This window comes from Canis lupus, chromosome 25, assembly GCF_011100685.1.
Source record: "Canis lupus familiaris isolate Mischka breed German Shepherd chromosome 25, alternate assembly UU_Cfam_GSD_1.0, whole genome shotgun sequence".
Lineage (NCBI taxonomy): Eukaryota > Metazoa > Chordata > Mammalia > Carnivora > Canidae > Canis > Canis lupus.
Window position 1 is genome coordinate 29525797 of NC_049246.1, and position 16303 is coordinate 29542099.

A 16303-nucleotide genomic window follows, 5' to 3' on the forward strand; every position below is an offset into this window, starting at 1 on the left:
TTGTGTTGTGTCAACACTGTTGGAATTCTACAAATCATCGTCCTCATAGACTGAAGATGCTGTCATGTTCCATTAGGAGCAGGATTCCCACAGAGCCCCAGATGACTAGTATATTAGTTTGCTTGGGCTGCCCTTACAAAGTACCACAGACTAGGTGGCTTCAACAACAGAGACTTACTGTCTCACAGTTCTGGAGGCTGAAGTCCAAAATCAGGGTTGGTTTCTCCTGTGGCCTCTCTCCTTGGCTTATCGATGGCTGTCTTCTCCCTGTGTTTTTAGTGTCTGTGTCCTAACCTCCTCTTATAAAGGTACCAGTCTTTGGATTAGGACCCACTCTAACGACCTCATTTTACTCTAATTATACCTTAAGATATCTCCAAATACAGTCACATTCTGGGGTAGTGGGGTTAGGACTTCAACATGTGGTTTGCGGGATGACACAATTCAGCTCACAGCTAGGTTCCGACCCAAGTTAAAGGTCTGTGGGGCCTGCTTGGAAAGTTCATGACCACTCTGTGTCAGAATCAATTCCCCTGAGAAGGCACACTTTTTTTTGTTTGTTTACAGATCAGACAAATTGTTTTTGGATGTGTTTACCCAACTACATGTTTGCAGTGATAAACATGGAAATTGAGAAGGTTGCTGAGCTGGTCCCACCTCCACATTCATCTAAGAACATGGCACATGTATCATACCCATCTCCTTCCCGGAATTTATATAGACAAAGTCTCTTAAGATGATCTTTATAAAATATTTCTCCTAGTTAGATGCCTGTGCTGTAAAAATTGTGTGACTATGAAAATGAGTGTGTAGATAAGATGAATGCCTGATATGAAAAAGAAGGTAAATTTCAGTCAGCTTAATTCTGGAACTGAGACAAGGCCAACTCTTTCTTCACATGTGAATTCATCTTTCAGAGAGTTCTCTGATACTTCCCCAATAAAGGCAGAAGGAATGTCACTTTTTTCCCCAATAAAACACATTATATGGATTCCCTATAAATTAAGTTCATCAGTATCAATCTTATGAACTATGGCTGCTTTGTATCCTGCTCTCTGTTTTATTTAAAATCTTAATATCAAAATTACTATCAATAGAACTGAGCAGAGAAATGCAAGATGAGCTTGGAGCATCTTGAGTCAGGGAAGTAAGGAAGCGCTCACTAAATAAATAAAGTAAGGAAATAGGAATGAAAAGAGTGGGAGGGAGACAGAGAAACAGAAATGGAGGGAGAGAGGTGAGGAGAAAAAGAAAAAAGTAAAGAAAAGGAAAGGAGGAAGAGAGGAAGGATGGGGGAGTGTCAAAGGGACACAGGAGCAAACTGAAAGAACTCCCAATGGCCAAAGCTAAAAGACTTTGAACAAAAGAAATGATAATAGTAATGGATTATAACCTAAAGAATAAACTATCCATACATTCATACTGACATAAATTATTGAAGAAATAAATGGGGGAGAAGGGACAAATCTTCCTTAAAGAGAATATCAAATTATATATGTGGATTCTCTTCCCTCCGAGAGTAGAGCTTAAGTCCCTTACTCCTGAGTGTGGGCCTAGTGGCTTGCTTCCAAAAAATAGTGTGGAATAGTGTGGAAGGGAAAAATTAGTAACTTGACAGCAGAGAAACCTGGCAGGCACGACCTTAACTAAATGACCAAAGTGTTAACTTTGGTTAAATTATGTTGATGTGTATTCTTCAACATGAAATGATGAGAACGGCCCTTTATCTGTGGCATTCTTGCCAAACCCACAACCCCAGCCTAATAATGAGAAAACAGACAAACCCAACTTGAGGAACTTCTATAATATATTTTAACTTTCAAGGTCATGAAAACAAGATTGAAAAACTGTCACAGACCAGAGGAGACTAAAGAGCACGCAATATGATGACCACTGGGTGTTATACACAACTGATGAATTATTGAAATCTACACCCAAAACTACTGATATACTATATGTTGGCTATATATATAGCTATACTATATAACTGAATTTAAATTAAGAGAATTAAATAAATTGAATTGCCCTGAAAAAAAAGGGTTGGGCATAGTGACTGAATTCAGGATCAGATCTTGAGATAGAGGAGGGCTATTCATGGAAAAACTAGTGGAATTCACATAGTGTCTGTAGTTTAATTAATAGTATTATGCTAGTGTTAATTTCTTAGTTTTGACAAGTGTATAATGGCTATGTAAGATGTTAACATAAGGGGAATCTAGGTAAAGGGTATATAAGAACTCTGAACTATCTTTGCAACTTTTCTGTAAAGTGAAAATTACTCCAAAATAAAAAATTTTTTTTTTAATTTTTATTTATTTATGATAGTCACACAGAGAGAGGAGAGAGGCTGAGACACAGGCAGAGGGAGAAGCAGGCTCCATGCACCGGGAGCCCGACGTGGGATTCGATCCCGGGTCTCCAGGATCGTGCCCTGGGCCAAAGGCAGGCGCCAAACCGCTGCGCCACCCAGGGATCCCCAAAATAAAAATTTAATTAAAAAATTACACATGAAAAGCTGTTCAACATCACTAATCATCAGGGAAATGCAAATCAAAATCACAATGAAATGTCACCTCACACCTGTCAGAATGGCTAATATAAAAAAAGACAAGAAATAAAGAGTGTTGGCAAGAATGTGAAGAAAAGAGAAAGTTCAAGCACTGTTGGTGGGAATGTGAATTGGTGCAGCGACTGTGGAAAACAGTATGGAGTTTTCTCAAAAAATTGGAAATAGATCACCATAAAATACAGCGATTCCACTTCTGGGTATTTATCCAAAGAAAATGAAAACACTAACTTGAAAAGATATTTGTACTCCCATGTTCCCTGCAGCATTATTCACAATAGCCCAGATACAGAAACAACCGAAGTGTCTATTGATGGATGAAAGGATAAAGTAGATGACACACACACACACACACTGAAATGTTATGCAACCATAAAAAAAGAATGAAATCTTGCCATTTGCTACAATATGGATGGACCATAAGGGTATTATGCTAAGTGAAATAAATCAGACAGAGCAAGACAAATACAATATGATCTCACTTATATTTGGAATCAAGAGAACAAAACAAGACAAAAAAATAAGCTTAGGGTTATAGAGAACAGATTGGTGGTTACCACAAGTGAGGGGTAAAGGGCAGGAGAATAGGTGAAGGGAATCCAAAGGTACAAACTTGCAGTTGCAAAATAAGTGTCAGGGGATGATCCCTGGGTGGCTCAGCAGTTTGGTGCCTGCCTTTGGCCCAGGGCGTGATCCTGGAGTCCCGGGATCGAGTCCCACGTCGGGTTCCTTGCATGGAGCCTGCTTCTCCCTCTGCCCCCCCCCTCTGTCTACCATGAATAAATAAATGAAATCTTTTAAAAAAAGTGTCAAAAAAAGCCCCACAAAAAAATAAAAAAGTGTCATAATGATGTAATGTACAGCATGGAAACTATAGTTATTATACCATATTGCATATTTGAAAGTTGCTAGAGCTGGGGCACCTGGGTGGCTCAGAGGTTGAGCATCTGCCTTTGGCTCAGGGCATGATCCCGGGGTCCTGGGATTGGGCCCCACATCAAGCTCCCCAAGGGGAGGCTGCTTCTTCCTCTGCCTATGTCTCTGCCTCTCTCTGTGTGTCTCTTGTGAATAAATAAATAAAATCTTAAAAAAAAAGCTGCTAGAGCAAATTTTAAAAGTTCTCATCATAAGAAGAGATGTATTAACTATATATGGTGACAGATGTTAACAATAACTAATTGCAGTGATTATTTGCAATATATACAGATATTGAATCATGTGTTATGTACCTAAAACTACTATAATGTTATATCTCAATTTTAAAACAATCTAGGGAAGGATAAAAAATTATAATCATTTTTCTAATTAACTCAGTGAGGATCCTAGTGTTTTTTTCAGTGGCGAAGGTGCTGTGAGTTTATAGACTTCTCTGGTTCTGAGTTAATCTCTGGTTCAAAGCCAGAGATTTAGGCTTCAGCCTAAAGCCTATAACCAAAACTTGCCTAGGGTCATTAAATGTCTAAGGTATATTTTCAAAGCTACACTAAATATGTCAAAATATCCCATCTAAGGGCAATTAGGTTTGAGAATGCAAGGGACTGAACCGTCATAATGGCCTGGATCTGAGTGGGCACTGGCATTAACATTGCGGGAAGGACAGCCCAGAACATACAAGGTCGCTTGTCCATAATATTGCTGCAGGAGGAATCTTTGCCAGGATTTCAGGATAAGTGTCCACACTGGCCCCCACAACCTCAAGACCAAGCCTACGAATGAATATTATTACGTTTTTGTTCCTGGAAATTTCGAACTCAAATTCTAAAAGTATAACACTCTAGTGCAGGAGTAATAATATTGCCTCACACGTAGCACCTACATCCTTCCTCTTATTGCTGCACGGCGCATTGGCAACACCAATTAGGTGCTGGCATTTAATGGCACTTCAAAAAAATGTAACGAATCCTTTTATGGTGAGCCCTTACAGACATTTCTGCTTTTGGAGCCAACATTGTGGCTGCATCAGTGTGATTCCCGGGATTGCAAGATGTACCTCAGCAACAACCATGAGAAAACTGAAAAAACAAGGTGCTCTGGAAGATACCTGTGCCTGTGCCACCTGGGTTGGCACCATCTTGTAGAGCCCTGAAGGACCTTCCAGAAGGTCCATACCTGTGCCAACCGTATGCCACTGGGTATAGCAGCAACTGACCAAGAAAAGGATCACCGTGTTTTGGGTTTTTTCCCCTGGAAAAGGCAAATTATGTCATGGAAAATTCTAAAATATAGGACAGCCATTTCTATTCACTATACTTTGCTATCATGTGCTTAGAAAAAGGAACTTGGGCTCTTTAAAAATTGCAGATCACAGGCCTTCCTTGTGAAGCTCTTTGTTATTTCAGTGCTTACAGCACAGCAACCTGGCTGATGTTAAGCCTCATGGAAAGGAGCAGGTCATTCCTTCTGGGCTCCGTGAGGAGAAGGCAATGGCAGGAGCCCAGGTGAGCGCACATGGCCACAGTCTCTGACATGGCAGGCCACGACGGTCCCTCCATCCCGCACAGTGTCACGAGTTGGCCATACAGCTGTCGAAATGCTGCTTCCTCTAGGCCTGATCCACAGAACTCTGAGAGGATGGCTCTCAGGAAGCCCTGTTCTGGAACGAAGGTATTTCTTAAAACAAGGTGTGTGTTCTCATAAGTGGTTGAGGCCACTTATGGCTCAGAGGCCAAAGGCATAGCAGAAAATAGTATTTTAAATAACATGTTTTCTAGAAGTAACTGGGTACCAAGGGGTCATAGCTTGAGCCAATCTAAAAGCCCCTCATCTTTACCTGCGGGCAGCATTCTCCAGTGACCATATTTACACACCTTTTATTTTAAAATTTCAGCTTCTCTAGATCACACACTATAGGGAACTGTCTTCTTAAAGTATTCTTATGAAGTCTATTCTGAATTTGATGAGGAAACACAAAATAGGTACCTCATTTTTCAGTATCATATTCCTAATGTCTTCATATGTTTCATATTCTTTAGCCTAAACCAAAGGTGACTAATTATACATGATTTGGGAGTTTCACCTTAAGGCATTTTTGACAGCCCAGAAACAGAACCACATGTGTACATGCATACGGGGATTTCTTCCTGTTGTAAATTTAGAGGTCTAGAGTTTGTTATATAGTCAGGGCTGCTGGTGATGCTTTTTTTTTTTTTTTTTTTTTTTAAGATTTCATTTGTTTATTTGAAAGGGAGAGTGGAAGCATGGGGTTGGGGGAGGGGCAGGCAGCAGGAGACGTGGGGCTTGATCCCAGGACCCTGAGATCATGACCTGAGCAGAAGGCAGGTACTTAACAGTATAGTCATGGCTTCATAAGGCTAGGCCTGATTATTATTTTTTTCCTGGTGGCAAGACAATTCTAAAATATTATCATTTCAACATGTAACCAATATAAAAACTTAAGATATTTTAGCTTTTTTTTTTTAACTGAGTCTTTGAAATCTGGTGTTTATTTCGTGCTTTCAGTACATCTAAAACTGACTATTTTGACTAGCCACCTTTCTAGAGTTCACCACCTGTATGAGACCACATAGGTCTAGATGTAAATCTCAAAAGTTCTTTTTTTGCTGCCTCACCCCCTACTCCCAGCCTCTTTCAACTTACTGAGACTGACCTGGCCCCCATGTAAGCTGTGGAGTGGATAGTGGCTTCCTCATCTGATTTTGCTGTATTGCTGAGTCCCTCTGAGTAATTAAGAAACTGGATGTACTAGTGAAGCTCTTAGGGTATAGATTCTTGGTTCAGCTCTTCCAATCCAAATTTTTATGCTCTTTCCTTGTCTCTGTACTCAAACCAAAGGTTGTCATCTGTCCTCAACTCTCCCTCATAATCCTTGCTGAATGCAGCAAATAAAAACTGACATGTACTAGTGCTGTGACTTGTCCAATCATTCTCCTTATGACTAGAGGCTCGAGTGGGCACTCAGTCACCCTTCCAAGTTATTTAGGTGATGGTTTCACCAATGGTTTACCAAATGTTGGTTTGACCTATGAAATCTGTTTTCTTGCAGCTTACCCTCAATTGCCAAGATTTGGTCATACATTTTGGTTTTAGTATTGCAGCACCCCACTTCAAAGTAGGAATTTCTGACAAGGGATGATATTAGCTGCTCTAATAATCCCCCCACCCCCACCCTGAAATTATGATTGAAATTTATTTCTTGCTCGTATAACAATCCAGCTGGTGGGAATGAGGCTCCTTTCTGTTTGGTGGATCCAATATCCCCTAGGGCCTTATAATCCTCTGCAGACAACCATTGTGTGGGGTGGGGTAGGGAAGTGTAGGGAAAGTATGAGTACTGCAAAGCCTTGGCCTGAAATTGCATACATTACTCACATTTCATTGATTAGAATGTAATCCCCTGGCCACACAAACAGCAAGGGAAACTGGATAGGATAATGTTGGTGCCCAGGAAGAAAAGGGAGCATAGATTTTGTTGGCTGGCAGCCATCCTTACCATAGTGTTTACATGAATGAGATTGGCTTTTAACTTTCCTTTTCATATGTTTCTCGTCTGGTGTTTGACATTCAAGTTTAGACTAGGTTATGCAGTCCTAAAAGGATATAAATTGGGAGGAGTAGTTTTTTTTCTTGGAAGCATTTGGGTAAGACTGAAATTTACCTATTTTTAAAATAATTGGTAGATTTCTCACTGCTCCGTGGTAGAAGGATTTTTAACTATTAATTCAATTTGTTAAGTGCCTATGGAATGATTCAGGATTTTTATTTCTCAGCAATTTTGGTAGGCTCCACTTTTAAAGAAATTGATCCATTTCAAGGAATTTTTCAAACTTAATAAGTATGCTCACAATATATGTTCTGTCTTCTTTTATTTCAGCAGCACTGGGAAGTGTTTCCTTTTTCATTTCCAATATTATTTATCTACTTTTCTTAGGAATGTAGATGAGGATGTTCTCCAGCAAAACAAGAGTGTAAACCAGGAAAAGGGAAAACATGGAATTAGTAGACTGTAGCTCTGAAGAGTAGGGCAGGAAAGTTCTGGGGGATAACTGTGTGAGGGACTTTCAAATTCTCAACCCACACAGGAGAAGAGAACCAGGGGTCTTCTTTAGAAAAAAATATTGGAGGTAGTCCACCAAATGGAGGGTATGCTGAAACGTTGAGGGGGGAAAAAGGCAGATTATTCAAGATAAAGAAAAGTGAAAATGTCAAGGATAAAACTGCACAAGAAAACTATAAGCCAACATAAAATGCAACATAATTATAAGGAATTAATGGGGTGTAAAAATAGAGACTCTTGTTTTTCCTTGACGCTAGAGGTACTGTCTTTTAAGTGTCTGGTGTTGTAAAATTGAATCCACAGGGGAATCAATGTAATTCTATCACACTGTGCAGCCCTACATGGGAAAGTATTTGCATAGCCATAGTAATAAAACACTTTTATGGATTTCAACTTTTAGAGTGTGCATATGGATGGGGAAACACTTAGTTGACGGACAGAAGTAAAGCTTAATAAGGCTTGAAAAAATATTCTAAAAAGTGAAAATTCTACAGCTATCCTCATAATATATGTATTTGTCCATATGTCCCATTATTTCTTTATGATAAATTCCCAGGGGCTGAGTGGCTGCAAATAAGAGTGCACACTTAGAATGAATACACGGTTAAATCCCCATCCAGAAAAATGTACCAGTTTATCCTCTCTAGTATGTGTCCCTGCTCCTATCTGCTTCAGCTCTAGGAAATCCCCAGAATTTCTGACTTGTTTATGGTATCCTTCTCTGTTTTCCAGCCCTATCCCCAGATAGATCACCTTCTATTACTATTTATTATAATATCTCAAATGATTTTTGTATTAGGTGAGTGATAAAGTGTATGTCCTTAAATTACCATCCTGAAAGCAGAAGGCCCCCACCAGCTTTTAAAAATGTAAATTGGTATTTTTTTCCCAATTATAAAGGTAATGCATACTCATTCTAGAAACAGTGTGAAGTGAAGAGAAAACACCTGAGCTTTTGAAAAGGCCTAGACATAGGAGCATCCTGGCCAGAGCAGTCTGTTCTATGGAGAGTTGGTGAGGAGCCTTCTTGGTATCTCATTGGCCAGCACTGAGAAATGGGAAAGAAACCACCTCTTTCTCCCTTTTGTTTGCCAAAAATATTGAGAGGCCAGGATCATTCAGTTTTGCTTGGTAATTTTCCCAACTGAAGTAGCAAGGTTTATTTGAGTATTTTCCTGTGATCACTGGTGCTCCTACAATTTCACTTTCCCCAATATCTTTCTTTGGCCTTGTAATGCTACCAAACAACCAGCCCATACCCTGGAACCCGCTGACCATGCCTGTTCTTTCATGCAGGGATATCATTCAGCTGGTTCATTTAGAACTGCTAACAACTAAAAACCCTATATGAGAGGTACCTAGGTGGCTCAGTCAGTTAAGCATCCCACTCTTGCTTTCCACTCAGATCATGATCTTGGGTTGTGAAATCAAGCCCCATGTTAAGCTCTGCACTTAGTGGGGGAGTCTGCTTGGGATTCTTCCTTCTCTCAAATAAAAAAAAAAAAATCTATATGCGATGTATGTTACATCAGTCTGTGCCACTTGATTGCCATCACCATGGGGAGAAAAGGAATTCTGCAAAGCCATTTAGACCCATGCTTTATCGATGAAAACCAGATGTCTTCAGGGTCTTGTGCACCCCTTGAAGGTCTGGTGGAACTTGACCCAAAATCCTTTCCACAGCCCAGGACATTGGGCTTCCTTATACTTCCTGTCGTTATTTTTTTGTGACTTTATTCTGTGTTCCCACTTCACATCAGCAGCGCTGATTCACAGGCATTGGATGACTGGTAACTGAAGTTTCACAGGGAGGGACCATTTCCATGCATCACTCACCTACCACCCACTGTCTTGTCTCCCCTCCACCTCACCCTCCATGCTTCCCCACACTCACACCTGCCTGACCACCCATATGCAGGGCCTTGGAAAGGGTAACCCCTCCAGGCTCCCAGTGGTTCTCAGCACACCAGATTGCTTATCTTCAGCCCACTGAGGTCCCAGGAAATTAAAATGTCTCCAACTTGTTTTTTCACTTTATTACTGGAAAAGAATGCTTTTATGTGATGGCTGGTTTTATATGTCACCTTGGCTGGGCTACTGTACCCAATTATTTTTTTTTATTTATTTTTTATTTATTTATGATAGTCACAGAGAGAGAGAGAGGCAGAGAGACAGGCAGAGGGAGAAGCAGGCTCCATGCACTGGGAGCCCGATGTGGGATTCGATCCTGGGTCTCCAGGATCACGCCCTGGGCCAAAGGCAGGCGCTAAACCGCTGCGCCACCCAGGGATCCCTGTACCCAATTATTTAATCCATCACTAATCTAGGTGTTGCTGTGAGGATTTTGTAGGTGTGGCTAACATCTACCATCAGCTGACCTAAATGGAGACCCTCAATATGGGTGGACCCCACACAATCAGTTGGAGGCTTTAAGACCAAAAACTGAGGTTTTACCTGAGAGGAAATTCTACCTTAAGACTGCAACATTGGGCAGCCCGGCTCAGTGGTTAAGCGCTGCCTTCGGCCCAGGGCATGATCCTGGAGTCCTGGGATGGAGTCCTATGTCGGGCTCCCTGCATGGAACCTGCTTCTCCCTCTGCCTGTGTCTCTCATGAGTAAATAAATTTAAAAAAATAAAAAAGATTGCAACATTAGCTGTTGGAGTTTCCAACTTGCCAGCCCTGCCCTACAGATTTTGGACTTGCCAGACCCACAATCATGTGACACAACCCCTTAAAAATAAATCCTTATACATATATACACACTCACAGATATGAATGTCTGCTATATATATGTACATCTCCATCTCCTATCTACCTGTTCTTTCCTATTGGTTTTATCTACATCCTACTGATTCGATTTCTCTGGAGAACTTTGATATACCCTGTGTATTTGTTTTAATTATGTAGATGAGGCATGTTTAGTATAGAAAACTACAGATCAAAAGAAAATCTTACCAGCAATTTTATCACCATTGTAAAATAATCACTATTAACCTTTCAAGAGCTGTGTGTAGGTATACATATTTCAAAGAGGTATATTTTTACATATTTTCCACTTAATATATCATGAATATCTTTCTATATCAGAAGGTACAGATATAGATAATTTTGAATGATTACCAAATATTATATTTTTGGCTCAACCATAACTTCTTTAATCCTTCCCCTAGTGCTGGAAGATTATAGTGTCTCACTATTTTCATTATTCCAAACAACACTGAGAAACATCCTGCATATATCTCTGTGCCCTTTGTCTATGATTTTTAAGTAGACTCCACACTGGGCTTGAACCATAGGGCTTGAACTCACAACCCTGAGATCAAGACCTGAACTAAGATCAAGAGTTGGATGCTTAACTGACTGAGCCACCCAGGTGCCCCATGTCTATGATTTCTTAATGATGAATTCTCCTGGCCACCCTCTCATTTTTCCATACACCCAAGAGGATATTTCCTACAAAATAGTGATCTGCTTGGACTGTTGACTTCTCTAAGTGGGGTTCATACATTGTTTAAGCTGGAAAGACCTTACAGATCCGGCCAAACCTTATCACTTTCACATAAACAAAGGCCGAGAGAGGAAGTAATTCCCCAACATGACATAGCCAGCTGAGCACTGATCAGGGCCCAGAATGCAAGTTTCACTGGATTTGTGCTTTCAGATGAATTGAGTGCAGTCCCTTCAACTGTTTCATTTTATCTCCGCAAAGCACTACACCCTGCCTAGGTGATATTCTTCAGTTTGGTGAAAGTCACCATTCAGGGTAAATGTCTTTAGTATTTTGCTCATGGGAAACCATCCCAGTGAAAGATGAAAGAGAAAAACTCAAGCTCTCAATTTCTGGTGGACTCAACTTCCATGACATTTTGATTAGGTGAACTATCCTGCGGGCAATATAGTGGCTGCTGCTAAAACCAATGCGCAGAGAAATTGAACTGAGGAGTAGTAATTATTCATGGCAATAAAATGTCCCTTTTATTAGAAAAAAGTTTTTACATTTTAAAAATAATAGTCCTGAAAGCTGGGCATTTTGAAGAGTAGGAAGAAAATAATTTTTCTGTAGTCCTGATATCTATATAAAGATGTTAACATTTCAGGTAACTTATTTCTAGTTTTTTGGTGTTATTTCTAAAATCTAAAGTTATAATACAGTCTGTGTAGGCTGTTTTCCTTACCAGACTGTACTCATTCTTTGTTACCGCATAGACTTCACAAATACAATTTTAATAGCTGTGTAATTGTATTAATGTGCCAGTTTTGCATTCCCCTATTGTTGAATATGTCGTTGTTTCTACTCTTTCACTGTATGAGATAGAGACAGGGAAAGAAAAAGGTCCTCTAAAGGATGTATATGCTGGAAATGTGGAAACAATATTTCATGATTAACATGTATTCCTAGCCTGAGGCTGCACTTCACTTCAATAGACCAGTAATAACTCGAAATAAGATAATCAGGATATTTCTAACCGGACAACATCCTTAAAGTCTTGAGCATGTGTTTGAAGGAGGGACTCTTAAGGTACCTATTCAATCTAAGGATTAAAAAATGATCATTCTTCCTGTACATTAAATGTGCAAGATTCCTTAGAGGCTGTTAAAGTCCTTACAGTCTCGTGTTGTAAAACTGTCCTCTACAAATGAATTACCTAGGAAATATGTTAAAATGTAGACTCCTGAGCCCACCTGCAGAAAGTCTGATTTGAGATTCGGATGGGACCTGGGAATATGCATTCTTATCTAGCACCCCAGGTGCTTCTAAGGCATGCCAGACATGAACCCACTCCAGGGAACTATGATGTTTGTTAATGGAGTATCTTCTGCCAAATGGATGGGTACATGCCCTGCATGTTCAAGTCTATTCATCATGGAATATTTCTCCCATGCCTCAGCAGTTAGTGATGAGTCAATCAGATTTGTTCCCCCATTTAAATATAACTTATCTTTCATGGAAGCTCCCATTTGACATCAAGATTAAGTTGTGAATGATAGCAGATATTACTGACTACCCCTTCTGTGGAAGGTACAAATTAAAATTTTTTCTTAGTTTCAGTTCATTAAAAGAGGAGAATTCGACACTTTATTTCACAAAATTAGCCATAGTCTTCTGTTGGACCCTCTTCAAGCAATGATTATGCTTTGACTAGACCTGTCTTAGAGTGGTGCACAGAGTAAATAGTCTTTACTTTGAGCCCTCAAATGATGTAAAGGCAGTACTTGTCGTTAATTACCATAGAGCAATGCATTGTGCCATCGCAGTCCAAAATAGACTTGTTCATCTTACTGAAGTCACCACAGTGGGACACATGAAATGTAACCTGTACATCAGGGCCTTACTAACGGATATGGGCAGTTGGACTAAAAACAATGGCCATTAAGAAAAAATTGGACTCCACAAAAATAATGCTAAGAAATGGGCAAAGGATTTGAATAGACATTTTTCTGAATGGATGATAAGTACTTGAAAAAATGATCAGCATCATTATTCATTAGGGAAATCTAGATTAAAACCACAATGAAATACCATTTCATATTCACTAAAATGGCTATAGTGATCTACCATCATCATTATTATTGGAAATTAAAAAGTACTGGTGAGGATGTGGAGAAATTATAGCTCATTGCTGGTGGGAACATAAAATGGTATAGCCACTGTGGAAAATTATTTGGCAGTTTCTCAAAAAGCATAGAACTACCATAGAACCTAGCAATTCCAAAGAATTGAAAACAGACATTCAAACTGATACTTGTTCACCAATGTTCATGGCAGCATTATTTATAGTAGCCAGAAGATGGAAACAAGTGTCCATCAACAATTGAGTGGGTAAACAAAAAGTGGTATATACACACATCCAGCCGAATGGCACATGCTACAATGTGGATGAACCTTAAAAAAATTATGCTAAGAGAAAGAAGGCAGTGATAAAAGGCCACATATTCTAGGATACCATTTCTATAAAATGTCCAGAATAGGCAAATGTAGAGATACAGAAAATAGAATAGTTTGCGGAGGGTTGATGGGAGGAGGGATATGGTAGGGTGATAACTAAAGGGTTCAGAGTTTCTGTTTGTGGAGATGAAAACATTCTAAAATTACTAGTGGTGGTAGTTGTGCAACTCTGTGAGTATGCTGAAAAACATTAAATTGTATATTTTAAATGGGCGAATTGTATTATGTAAATCATATTTCAATAAGCTGCTTTAAAAAAGAAAGAAGTAATTAGTCTAAATACATTTATAGCTTACATTCCAGATTCAGAGGAACTTAAAAAAGAATCAAGATAGGGATCCCTGGGTGGCGCAGCGGTTTGGCGCCTGCCTTTGGCCCAGGGCGCGATCCTGGAGACCCGGGATCGAATCCCACATCAGGCTCCCTGCTTCTCCCTCTGTCTGTGTCTCTGCCTCTCTCTCTCTCTCTCTCTGCGACTATCATAAAAAAAAAAAAAATTAAAAAAAAAGAATCAAGATAATTATTGATGTGGAACTCTGCTTATAATTTAAAAAAAAAAGTAATAGAATACCTGCAGAAAACAAAGCAGCAAAAAAGCTGTGTATGAGTGCACAGCTTGTTGTCCAAAAAACCTACCAGCTAACATTCAGTTACAATAAATTTGCTTGTTAAAATTAGATGGTGATGAAAACTAGAAATATTTTCTTTTGCTTTTTGGCTAAAGGTACATACTCAGGAGAATATTATCTTATCTTTTTTTAAAAAGACTTTATATATTTATTTATGAGAGAGGCAGAGACATAGGTAGAGAGAGAAGCAGGCTTCCCATGGGGAACCTGATGCGGGACTCAATCCCATCCCAGGACCCCAGGATCACGACCTGAGCCAAAGGCAGACGCTCAACCACTGAGCCACCCAGGTGCCCCAGGAGAACATTTTCTGATCTCTTCCATGTATGTATGTGCCCATGAGTATACATCTGCATATATTGTGCATATAATTTATGTATAAGCTAAGATGCATACATATACGTGCAAGCTCTATAGATGTTTTAGATATACTCAGAGATATGCAAATTGCTGGACAGATCCTTTTTTATTCCTTAGTGGCTACTCTTGTTCTCTTTACTTGCATTATGTGCAGAAAGCCCTTGATTAAGTGAATAATCATAAGCAACTGGTGATTCTTGCGTGGAAACTTCCTATGCACAGCGTCTAATTCCTTCTGGGTTCCGGCTCCTGTCTCCCTAAAGTCTTTCACAGTCTGGCCAATCTATTTGTTATTTCAGCCAAAAAACTGGTGATGGAAATTTACATCCTGAGACTTAGAATGGAGCCCATTAGAGTGGGAAAGAATCAAAGGGAAAAACATGAGGAGAAAAGCAAATTTTCAGAAAATTTTTTTTGCTGCATTTTCATAGTTTGGCTTAAAAGGCCAGAATGAGAGCACACATGTTTCAACAGGTCCAGAAAGAGCCTGAGGTATGTAAAGAGTACTGTGCCTCTTGGCCTGAGAATTTCATGTGATCATACCTGTGGTCCTTTATCATAGAGGTATGTACTTTTATCCACATGACCTGGAGTAGCATTCTTAAAAAATCTTTGCCCTTATTATTATTTTTAAATGCCCTTTCTTGGGATGCCTGGGTGGCTCACCGGTTAAGTATCTGCCTTCGGTTCAGGGAGTGATCCTGGAGTCCCGGGATCCAGTCCCACATCGGGCTCCCTGCATGGATCCTGTTTCTCCCTCTGCATATGTCTCTGCCTCTCTCTCTGTCTCTCATGAATAAATAAAATCTTAAAAAAAATACCTTTCTTTTTCAGAGCTGTTTTAGGTTCACCACAAAATTGAGCAGAAAGTACAATTTTCTTATATTCCTTGTCCCATATACAGCTTCTTCACAACCAAGGTGCCTCACCAGAATGGTACATTTTTAACTATCAGTGGGTCTACATTAACACATCATTATCCCCTAGAGTCTGTAGTTTACAGTAGGGTTCACTGTTGGGGAGTTTGTATCCACCATTCTAGTACCATCCGGAACAGTTTCACTACCCTAAAAATCTCTGTGCTCCACCTAAATTTATCCCTTCCTCCCCCCGATCCCTGATCTTTTTCATTATCTCCATATTTTTTTGTTTTGTGTGTTTTTTTTTAGTTTTTTGATACAAGTAAAATCAACATACAATGTTATGTTGATTTCAGGTGTATATCATTTTCAACAACTCAACATGTAATGCTTAAGAGCACTAAGTGTAGTTACCATCTGTCAACAAAATGCTATTACAATATTATTGACTATATTCCCTATGCTGTACTTTTCAGCTCTGTGACTTATTTATTTCATAACTGGAAGTTGGTACTTCTTCATCTCCTTTATCTATTTCACCCATCCTCCTCACCACCTCCCCTCTGACAGCCATTAGTTTGTTCTCTGTATTTAAGAGTTTGAGGTGGGCACTTGACAGGATGAGCACTGGGTTTTATTCTGTATGTTGGCAAATTGAACACCAATAAAAAATAAATTTATTATTAAAAAAAGAGTTTATTTCCTTTTTTAGACTCCACATATAAATGAAATTATATGGTCTTTTCTTACTCCGAATTATTTCACTTAACATGATACTGTCTAGGTCCATTGTGTTGTTATAAATGGCAAGATCTCATTCTTTTTTATTGTTAACTTTCCATCATAGGTATCCCACATCTTCTTTATCCATTCATTCAATGATGAATAATTAGGTTGTTTCCATATCTTGGCTACTGTAAATAAT